General features: G+C 50.1%; 1 long non-coding RNA gene across 1 annotated transcript; it reads right to left on the bottom strand.

Annotated features, from left to right (window-relative positions):
- Positions 1-7,529: 7,529 nt before the first annotated feature.
- LOC110128520 (uncharacterized) lies at positions 7,530-11,140 on the bottom strand. Its single transcript, XR_002311198.2, has 3 exons — positions 10,881-11,140; positions 8,258-8,403; positions 7,530-7,820 (listed from the first exon to the last, which is right to left on the bottom strand). It is a non-coding gene; the product is annotated as an uncharacterized lncRNA (long non-coding RNA).
- Positions 11,141-11,397: the final 257 nt, after the last annotated feature.

Raw genomic sequence — 11,397 nt, 5'->3', positions numbered from 1 at the left:
AAAAGTTGCCTCCCTGCGCTGTTTGGCCTACAGATTTGATACCTCAAGTGTCGGGGAAATGATGCTCTTGGTCAGGTCAAGTGCAAAGCTTTGCAGCCAGCAGCACATCAGTGCTCTGTCCTAGGTAGATATTAACTCATTGATCAGCGCTGCTCAGCTGGTTGTGAATCCACTTTACTACGCTGGGCACCGGCTCACACTCTCCATCTAGTTCATGCAAACACACAGCAACTGGGCCTCGTTTGGATCTTTAATGCAGTGCCATGAGGTAAGAGGAACATGGACGATAATTCCAATTTTGGTAATGAGGGCACAAAAGATCTTGGCTTTGGACTCAGAATTCTGTTTGAATGTGGGCAAACTGCTTATTTATATCCTCTGACTTTGTTCCCTCAGCTGTAAAACGGTGACAACGGTTACCTGCTGTTTCCTCTATCTTTGGCCATGTGAGCAAGACCAGTTCCCCCAACCCCCATCAGCACGCCAGGGGGAACCCAAACGCCCACACGAGCCAAAGCCCAGTCTCCAGGATGCTCCTGGGGCTTCTCCCTGCCACCTGGCCTGGGATGCTCTGGTCCTCTCCCCCAGGCTCTCAGGTACCCTGGCTTGGGGCTCTCCGCTTCCTTCTTGGTTGCTAACCCATCTAGCATCCGAGCACCGGGTTATGGCCACCAGTGCACTCTCAGTTTTGTCTCTTTTGGCTGCAAGTTCAGGATCTTAGCCTCTTTGAGTCTTGATGTTTCAATCTGTAAAACAGAGAAGATAATGTCTACCTGGTGAGATGACACACACAGGAAGCGGACAGAGGGTGGGGGTCTTGGAGCCGAGGTAGGACCCACTTACACATCGCAGGGGCTCCACATCTGCTTCTCCTGAGTCCTGGACTGGTGGGACTCGCCTGGGCCCGGGGACAGCAGCAGGAGAGCTGGCATCTGCTGCCTGCCGAGCCTCCGGGCATCCTCCAGAGACAAGAGCTATTTTTTTTTTTTCTGAATCAAGATTATTTAAGATTATGCTATTGTTCCTTCTTTCAGAAAAGTAGCAAAGGAAAACGAGCACTTGCTTGGAGTTGTTGATGCCCTACCTACAGAACCAGGGGTGGCTTCTTCTGCCATCTTGTGCGCCCTAGAATTGGCTGGCTAGGAGTTTAATGTGGCATCCTTATTCAGTTTAAGTATGGTTTTTGGGACTCGCTTTCTCTTTCCTAGAAAAGGTCACATTTCCCCCATTTTAGGCATGTTCCCTGGTCTCCATTACTTCCCGGAGGGCACCCAAGAGCAGCTCTGGGCCCCGGGTGGGCTCTCCCGGTGCAGGGGAGGGGTCTGGACTCAGTCCTGGCGCAGTGGTCTCCTGGGTCTCCCTTCCCCTCCCACCTCACAGGTGGTCTGACAGCTGTAGGGGGTGAGGTGTGACAGCTTCTGGTGCAGACCTTGCTGGGGCTTCCAGGGTCCCCCTGAACCCCCTCCTCCCTCCAGCTTCATCACGCTCTTCCCTTCACACTACAGCCAAGCCGGGCACTCTCACCCGGGACCCAGTCCCCTTTGGGGAGCTACTCTTCCTGCTCACCATGCAGTCTTCCTGCCAGACCCTGAGGCCAGAGCAAGGTTTGTCTTCCAGAGCACTGATGACAAGGCCAGAGCATCCAGACATTAGAGTTGGAAGTGTCCCCAAGTTCGACCTCCTCATTTAATAGACAAGTGGAAGAAATCCAAGTTCTCATCTCCAGTGGCCGGTGGACAGAGCCACCTCTTATCGTGCTAGGCAGTGTCCCCCACAGAGCTTTGTTACCCCTCATGTAGCCTCGTGTAGAGTGTAAATCATCTTCTACAACAAGTTACAGGCAGTGCTGATGGGCACACCTCTGAGGCCTGGGCAGAGCATCGTGGGGGCGTGATCTCATTTCCTCACCTTTTATTCTTCCCATAACTGGAAGTCTGTACTCTTGACCAGCATCTCCTCATTTCTCCTACCCCCAAGGTCCTGGTAACCACCATCCTAATCTTTGTTTCTGTGCTTTTGGCTTTTGAGATTCCTCATATCAGTGAGATGATAGTGTGTGTTTTTCCCCGTCTGGCTTGTTGTATTGGGGTAGTCTAAAAAGTTCATTCCATTTTTTTCCATAAACTGTTACAGAAAAATTTGAACGAAACTTTTGGCCAACGCAACACTTAGCATAATGCCCTCAGAGTCCATTCATATTGTCACAGATGGCAGTATTTCCTTTTTTCTCATGGCTGAATATTATTCACTATATGTGTGTGTGTGTATATATATATATACACATATATATAGTCTTTTTTATTCCCACATGGTTCAGTGGGTAAAGAATCCACCTCCACCTGCAAAGCAGAAGATGCAGGTTCAATCCCTGGGTAGGAAGATCCCCTGGAGAAGGAAACGGCAACCCACTCCAGTATTCTTGCCTGGAGAATCCCAAGGACAGAGGAGCCTGGCGGGCTGCAGTCCACAGGTTGCGTCGAGTCAGACACGACTGGAGCGACTGAGCGCGCTTGCATACATTCGCCTATTAATAGACTCGTGGATCATTTCCACACTTTGGCTATGAAGGCAGCACCTCATTCAAATGCAGAACAGCAAGGGAGGAGCCTCTGCACCCCTCTGCTGGGGACTGAAGCCCCGCGCCAACGAGCTGGGTGAGCCTGGGCACGCCGGCCGGTAGTTCTGGTCCCGTGATCTCACTGCAGAGCGAGGGGAATGCCGGTGCGGCGTGCTGGTGCGGTCCGCCGGTGCGGTGCGGTGCGGTGCGCCGGTGCGGTGCGCCGGTGCGGTGCGCCGCGCGGAGGAGGAGGGAGGAGGGCCTGCCGCTCAGTGCCGTGGCGGGGCAGCTGCCGGGCGTCCGCTCCTGCGGAGCCAAGGTCCTGCCCTTCTGGGGCAGCCACCCTGCTGTTTGAGCAAGGTGGGCTGCAAAGGCCTGGCCATTTCCTTCTGACTTGGGACAACCCCGTGGGGCTGCGGGTGGTCCAGGGCTCCTCGGCTCCTCGCTGAGCTGGGAGAGGCTTCTTCCAGCTCTCCGCGCCATCGCGCCCTCCCTGCTTCTTTCATGGATATTGACCCCTAAGGGGCGCTGTGCCCCTCATGGTTCAGCGAGGGCTGGGTTCCAGAGTCCAGCCCGCGGTGCCCAGAGCCTGCCTCTCTGAGGCCGTGTGAGCTAGCATGGTATCTGGCAGAGGGGAGCACGCGTGGAGGGCGAGGGTCACGAGGAGACTCACCCTGTGGATGGTGGAGGGGAGGCGCACGGCCCTCAGCCCTACCTAAATCACCCAGCAGGCAGGAGCCGGCAGGGTGGGTTTCCTGAGACAGCAGCCCAGACGTAGGAGGGGCCCCAGATTCCTCACGGACCAGAGCCGGCCCGGGAGACGCCTGGTGAGGAAGGTGGCCAAGCCGGGGAGCAGAGAAACGCTGTGCTCACCTCCCGTTAAGGACACGCCCGGACTACAGCTACATACGGAGCAGCTCGCTGAGACAACCTGAGGACCGTCAGGAGAGATCTTTCACAACTACAGACATGAGAAAAGATACTAGGAGAGACGGGCAGGAGGGGTGGAGACCCAGTATAGTCAGGGCTCATAATCTCAGATCAGTGACATGCAAACAGCAAAGACTATCAAACAGCATTCGTGTCCATTGATAGGTGAATGGATAAATAGGTTGTGGTATATCTATAGGATGGAATATTACTCAACCATTCAAAGGAATCTTGTAATTTGGGACAACATGAAATCAGTCACGCCTAGAAAGACCCTACATAATCCACTTACATGTGGAATTTATAAAACAAAACAAGGTGAAAACAGACTCAAAGATACAGATAACAAGCCAGCGGTTGCCAGAGGGGAGGGGAGCTTGTGGGGAGAAGCAGGTGAAACGGATTAAGAGGTACAACCCTCTAGTTATAAAATAAATACTCCACAGGAGTACAGTATGCAGCATGGGGAAGATAGTCAGTAACACCGTAATGGCTTTACACGGGGGCAGAAGGCGACTAGACTTACAGTCGTGATCATTTGCTAATGTATGCACACGTCAAATCACCACGCAGCAAACCTGAAACTCACAAGATGCTGTGCGTCAGCTATATTGCAGTTAAACAACAGAAGCCTGGTGCGTTTGCATTAACTTATTCATCGTCAGGAACACATTCCATGTTGTCCTTTAGCAAGGGATGACTAGCCTACTTTTAATGACAAGCAGTCCCTCCCGGGAGACGAGGGTGCTGCCATGAACTTGGGCGCAGAGCGTCTCTGTGCCGCGGGCTCTCAGCTTTCCCAGGACATGATGGGGAGCCACGCCAGAGGCTGGGCCCTCAGCATGTGAGTAGGTGAGTGGCGGCTCATCGTCATCCTGCTCTGCGCAGAGTTGGGGGAGGGTGGTCTGCACTTTTCATCTGAGGGTCACAACTCCGGAACTTCGGCTTCAGCCAAGGGTCTGTCCAAGCGATGGGCTTGGGGCTGCTTCTGGAGTTGATCCTTGGCATCTCCTTGAGAAATGTTCAGTCAAGTGTGAACCAAAACAGAGAATTCAGAAGGGAGCCTGCTGCCGGGAACCCCGTGATGGCTCCACAGCCAAACCCATTGATTTGCGGATGACACGGCCCTCCGGAGTTTCTGTGACTTCTGGGTTTCCGTTCCGGGGTCCAGTGCCAGTTGGGCCAGCCTCCACCCCCTGCCCCTCCTTGCCCCCTCCTCCTCCAGCATCGCTTGTTTGCCTTCCAGCCCCCACCTCTTTTCTCTGCATCTTTTTCTTCCAGCCTCTTCTGGACGCATGTCGTTCTCGCATCGGAGGAAACTGTCCAACTCTGCTTCCCAAAACACTGGGAAATGGTTCCAAACACCATGGCTCCAAACTGTAGCCTGGCAGAGCACCCGGGCCTGAATTTGTTTCCGGAAACCCTCCAGAGTGGGTGGGGCTTCACTCAGCCCTGCCCCGCCCCTCCCCATCCCACCCCCAGTGGGGATGCTCTTCCTTCTGCCAGCCCAGTCCTGGGACTCCCTGGAGGATGGGCCAGAGCATCTTGGCTCCAGGCCTGCAGGCTCACTGTAACCTTTTAAAGGCTCTTGCAGTGACCAACAGTCATCTGAAAACAAAAATCCTCTCTGGCTTTTCACGATTTCCCTGAATGGCCCCCAATTCCTAAAGCACAAGTCAGCAGGATGACATTGTAACTTTGCAACCGTTTTGATCGTTATCATCAACTTTGCTGCTTCAGGTTTGGCTGCGGACACATGGTAATCATTTATTACCCTGCCTTTTACATCTTCTTAAACTTAGCACGGGCTTCCTCCCTCCTCTTTCCCATTCAAGTCGACAGCCACGCCACGCTGAGATCTGGAAGGGAAGGGCACCCCTTGGACTACACAAATAGGTTCAGTGGTAGTGTTTCTACACATCAGACAAGGAGCTGGCAAGAATGCAATTGTACTTCACGTGTGGGAAATCCTTCACCAGGTGGAAGGAGTGTCTGTCCTCTGTGGATGCATGAAACCCAGTTCCCTCCAGGTGTCTGGAGCTCCTCAAGAAGCCTTGGCACATGGGTAGAATCTTCCAGAGAAACCAGGAATCCTGCACATTCTGCCAGAGACTCCCTCCTCCCCCCTGCCTTCTCCTCCGGCCTCACCCTCCTGGAGTCTGGGGACGTCTGCCCCTTCTCCAGGGCCTTTGCTCAGCCTCCTCCGGCCCGCCCTGCTGACCTGGGCTGATTTTGAGTCAGTCCTGCCAATGGGATCAACCCTGGGGACCCCACACACTGTCCTGTCTGATGGGAAGAGGAACAGGATTGGAGGTGAGAGGTAATGGACCACCCCCATCCCCACCAACCAGCCTGCCCCAGCCAGGGGGATGGCTTGTAATGAGGTGGAGGGCGGGGCAACCAGCGACCTCTGGGGAGGTCCAAGGGCAGAAGGTGGCCAAGGTCTCACCAGGGCCACGTGGAAGGGGTTGAGGACCGTGCATCCCACAGGCTATGGGCTACAGAGCAAGGCTCAGGGGCTCCTCTCCAGGGTAAGACGCTGGAGGTGATGGGAGGAATGAAGCCAGTATCTGGAAACTGGGAGCCTTGCTGGGGCTGATGGTTAAACTTTGTGCGTCCACTCGGCCAGGCTACGGTGCCCAGTTATCGGGTCAAATGATAGGCTAGGTGTTACTGTGAAGGTGTGTTATAGATGAGTGATTGATTTAAGTCAAGAAGATTATTCTTAAAAAATGTAGATGGACCTCACCCAATCCTTTGGGAGACTTAAGAGCAAAACCCTGAAGTTTCCCAGAGAAGAAAGAATTTTGCCTCATGAGGATGACATGGAAATTTGGCTTGAGTGACTAGATGACCTACCAGTCTGGCCCATGGACATTAGACTTGCCTCATCATGCCAGGCCTCATCAAGGCATGAGCCAATTTTTGGAAGCAAAACCTCTCTCTTTTACACACAACACACAACACACACACACACACACACACACACACACACACACACATTTTCTATGGGTTCTGTTTCTCTGGAGAAGCCTGGCTGATGCATCAGGGTTGGGCAAAGGAACCAAGGTGGTTGCAGCCACACTTGGACCGAACGTGCTGGCCAGCGGCTCAGGAGCCTGCCCCTTTTGCTCACTGCCCAGCTCCCTTCTGAAGTGATGCTGCCTCCCAATTGAGAGACTCAAACTCTCCCCTTGAAGTCTGTCAACCAGGCCCCAAACAGGCAGGCCCGCCTAAGAGAACAGAGCAATTATTTCTGTAGGATGTGGAATGTCTTTGAAGGCCAGCCTCTCTTACGTGACCCTTGAATATTCTCCACAAGGATAACATTAATAGTGGGAAATTCTAGGAGAAGAATCTTTAACAGAAGATGCTGGCACAGTGACAAGACAGGGATCCTGCTTTTGAAGAGCTCGGTCCTCTTAACCAAGTCTGTCACGTGGCCCTTGCGCTGAAGAGGAAGGGGCTTATGCTGCCATGTGGAAGAAATTCAGAGCATTGAGCTTACCGGCTCCATCTCCATCTTCAGAGAGATACCCAGCTCTTTGCTCTGACAGGCATAGAGGAGGAATTTTGATGCTAGCCATACCACAGTGAGGATACACATGGTAATTGTGGTGTGTAATTACCACGGCAGTCCCGAGAGAGCCACAGAGAATCCCGAAAGATCTCAGAAGGATGCCATTCTGACTCTAGCAGAGTGAGGGGGGTGCTTGTCTATAAATTGTACACAGTCTTGAGATGATTTCCCAGTGAGGGTGCAATCAGGAGTGTGGGTATGTGGCTTGTGTAGCATGCTGGCTATAAAGTTTTTGTTGGCCCATAGAGTCAAAACATCTGCTGAATAAATAATTGACTTGTTGGCTGACACAACAGTATGAGCGGAGGCGATTGACCAGCTGTGCCTGGACTAGTTAGGGGTATTTTACTGAAGTCAGTAGAGATTACTGTCTGAAACAAGTAAGCTTCAAGCCTCGGGTAATTAAAAAAAAACCTAGCTCTAGCAGGTACTTAAATGACAGATGCTATGATGAGAGCAACATTTTCTTGAAGGTTTGTTTTTTATCATAACATTTTCCCCAAGAGCAGAGATTATTGAAGTGTGTGCTGTGCTTCATCGCTTCAGTCACGTCTGACTCTTTGTGACCCCATGAACTGTAGCCCGCCAGGCTCCTCTGTCCATGGGATTTCCCAGGCAAGAACACTGGGGTGGGTTGCCATGCCCTCCTCCAGGGGATCTGGGTGACTCAGGGACTTGAACTTGCATCTTCTGCGTTTCTTGCATGGCAGGCAGTTTCTTCACCTGCTGAAGCCCAGGGAACACTCACAGTACCTAGTTAAGGATATGATCAATATTCATAGCTCTTCAGCTACACAATTTCTCTGATGCTCTTCCTCTGTCCTGTCACCCACTTTAGGACGCAGGTTTCCTAACGATACCAACACTAAATGAAGGCACGCTAACTATTAGTTGAAAGCTTCTCAGGGCTTAGAAAAGCTAGGCATGGGCAGGGAGAAGAAAGGGTGTTAAACTACTGCAACTCACAAATGTTCTGAGTAAAACTCAATTTCCATGCGATAAATCAATCACCCCAAGGAATAACAAATGTTCAAGGTCAGAGGGAGAAGGTAGATTAGTCAAAAGGAATCCAAAAATGTGGAGGGGTTAAGGTTTGCAGCCCCTGTGTTTGGAGGTAAGGCATGGACTCTAAGTGGCATTATCTCATCCTCATCCACATCCCCCACCTGTGTCCACAGGCGCATCCTTACCTGCATAATCCTTTCCACATCCAAGTCTACTTCCGGGTCCCCATCCACGCCTGCCACATCCACATCCACAGCCTCAGCCCATCTGCATCCCCACATCGTGATAAAGATGCAGCCACTGCTCTGGGTCATCCAACGGCATGTGTACTCTGGGAAGTCAACAGTCAGACTGTCAAGCGAGCTTGCAGTGTCTCGTCGCCAGGAGGTCTTCTAATTAGCCCCCGAGAGAATCTGGTGGTTCCTGTTTCATAATTTGACTAGGCCTGCAAGATTAAGACAGCTTTCATTTTGTCACCACAAATAACTAACCTCCGTCACGTCAGGTGACCGGTTGGATATCATACCAGTGTCGGATTTGGCAAAGTTGAAACGACTGAAAGCAAGTGTGAACTCTCAAAAGATCTCCTCTAGTCCATTGGCGCCTTCCCTCCTGTCCAGCCTTTAATTGGTCCTATTCACTCCATCACCTTCGTCATTCCCTGGTTCTAATCCTGGTCCTTGAACAGGGCTGTAACTGCTTTAGAAGTCACCAGAGTACTTTTGAGACATACACTTTCTTTTCCTTCCTACAGAGTATTAACCACCACAAGCATCATATTAGCAATTAGCTGAACGTGTTACCTCGTTAGTCTATAAAAGTTATTATTTTCCCCAAACACTTTTTATTATTCAAACTTTGGTGACCCCATGAAAGATTCGACACATTGCTTTATTACTGCATCTGTATGGAATCTACTCAACAAACAGAATTCAGTGTTTTTGTCATCAAAATTAAAATCAATAATGGGGCTGACATTTTTCCTATTCCTAATTATTATTATCTTGGTGAATCTCTTTCTTCTTGGTAAATTAATAATTATTAGCCAAACTAAATCCTTTTTGGGGAAGAGAAGTAATTATTTAAAAAGAACTTAATTTCTGTCCTTCTACATAAGACTTGATAAACATCCGTAAATGATTTGCTGTTGACTCCAGTTTGTCCAAGCTTCTATATCTCAAGAGACATCTCACCAGACATTTATTCCTTCTGCCAACATGTATTGGGAATCTATAGTGTAAGGCCTTGTGTTGGTATCCTGGAGCTAGAGATCTGTCCATATAGTGATATATTCTGAAAACTCTTGTGTGGTACAGAATTTTTCATTGATAGAGGCATAAGCGCCAGAAAGAGTGTTCCCATTGGTGGAATTATTCCACATACTTGAGGTGAGAATTTGTATGGGGTGGCGGGGAGTGGGGGGGAAGGTTCAAATTGCCTCTGCCCCCTGGCTGGCTGGTCAAGGTTGTAGTTCACCCTGGGCACCTCCATAGCCCTGCCTTCTTTCTCAAGCCAACTGCAGATGCCCCAGGCCTCAGAGGGGGCTGATGGGGGAGCCGCTTTGCCTCAGGGTGGGATGCTGGCTGCACCCTGAGCCCACGAGGGAACCGAGGAATCCTTTCCCTGCCAGGCTCAAAAGTTTGTCTGTTTACCAGAGAAGAATTTGTGTGCACTGAGGTAAACCTTAACCAAGGAATTTCCCCCCTTTATATTCGTGGGCAGTTGTAGGAAGTGCTGAAGAGCGTCACCACGTCCCGGACTATGCGCTCCACGAACGCCGCGGCTTGTCCCCAGGGAGAAGGGCGCAGGCGCCCTGTGGTCAGGGCCGCCCAATTAGGGCTCTTGGAGCTCAGTTTTCTCCTTCACAGGATATAGTTTTCCCTCGATGTTTCCACAAATATGTGAAAAATGTTGGCAGAGCAAGGAACACTCAAATATTTATCTTGTATTTAACAATGTTGAGAGTTACTTGAGTGTTTTTGTTATTTTCATTTGAAGGCTGAGGTCTGTTATTTCATGTGAATGAAAGATAAAAAATCTTTCTGTGGTTTAACGGATAGGATATTTTCAGACTGAAGAAGTTAAAAGAAAAACAAATAGCAAACTTCAATATGGACATTCTTGACCCTCTGCTTGTTTCTCTACTTAAAATTCATATTAAAAATTTTTTTAAAGTTGTGAATTCCTTGGTACACAGGGCACCAAAAAGTCTGTCCGGGCTTGGAAAACCAAAATGAGAGACCCCAGCAGACATCTTACATGATTTCTTGTGCTGCTGTGTGGTATGTTATTTTATGTTGACAGAAGAACAGTGTTTTTATCTTGCGACATCTTCTCATCATTAGAGAAATATTTTCCTATTTTATTTCCCATAACTATAGGTTCCCATTATGCTCTGTAATGTGGTTAGAGGATCAATGCTTATTCGATGGGAGAATGAGCCTCAGTGAAGTCAGGAATGAAGGAGGGAGTGGCTGACAGGATTTGTTTTCTAAATCAGTTTAGTATATAAGATTCCTTAAAGCTGAAATAATTGCAAGAAAAAATAAAAACAAATTTGCAAAGTCAATGCTAAGCAATAACTGATTAGTCAAGGGAAAACTCAGGCTGTCTGCATCACCTGGCCCCCAGGGAGAGGGGAGATTTGACTTAGTGTCAGAAGTTCCAGTGCCAAGAGAATTGCCCCTTGGCAGAAGGGAGCAGGGGTCCAGATTCATGTCTGGGACGACCCAAATGGCAGAGGGTGCCATGCAGATCCCATCTCTGATTCCAGCCTTCCCTGTAGGCTGTGTGTGAAGCTGGGATTACCTGGGAGGGAGGTGTGCAGCACTGTCCTTGAGCGAGGCTTGGGAGCTGTGTACTCTTTCTTTGTAAGTCAGGTTCCGTAGACAGTCCTCACCAACTTCCACATCTTTCCTAGGGTTTACAGGAAGACTGGGAATAGAATTAAGGAGTGTGCACAAACCTCCAAGTTCAGCAGCTCAGTTTTCCCATACAGCTGAAGAAGTGGGAAACTCAAGGAGCTTCAGAGTCATCCAGTTGCGAAGGAGAAGGGGTGAGAACTCCAGTCTATTGATTCCCTTCACACAATGCTAAAAACCACCCTACTCTGTTTTGTTTTTAGCCAAGATCACCTGCAGAGTCAAATGCCCTGCTGAATTCCATCTGTTTTCTGCAGAAAGATCAATGGGCAAACAACGTTTTCGTCATTTGACTCGGGGACGAAGTCACTGACCTTGGAATGTTGGTCCTAGGTGGTCCACCTCCTGCATAGGAAGTTGGCACCCTTAACCTGGGCAGCCACAGTGCCTCTGAGCTGCAAACA

Source organism: Odocoileus virginianus, chromosome 7 (genome assembly GCF_023699985.2).
Source record: "Odocoileus virginianus isolate 20LAN1187 ecotype Illinois chromosome 7, Ovbor_1.2, whole genome shotgun sequence".
Lineage (NCBI taxonomy): Eukaryota > Metazoa > Chordata > Mammalia > Artiodactyla > Cervidae > Odocoileus > Odocoileus virginianus.
The sequence above is the reverse complement of the archived record's forward strand: the minus strand, read 5'-3'. Positions and strand labels throughout refer to the sequence as shown.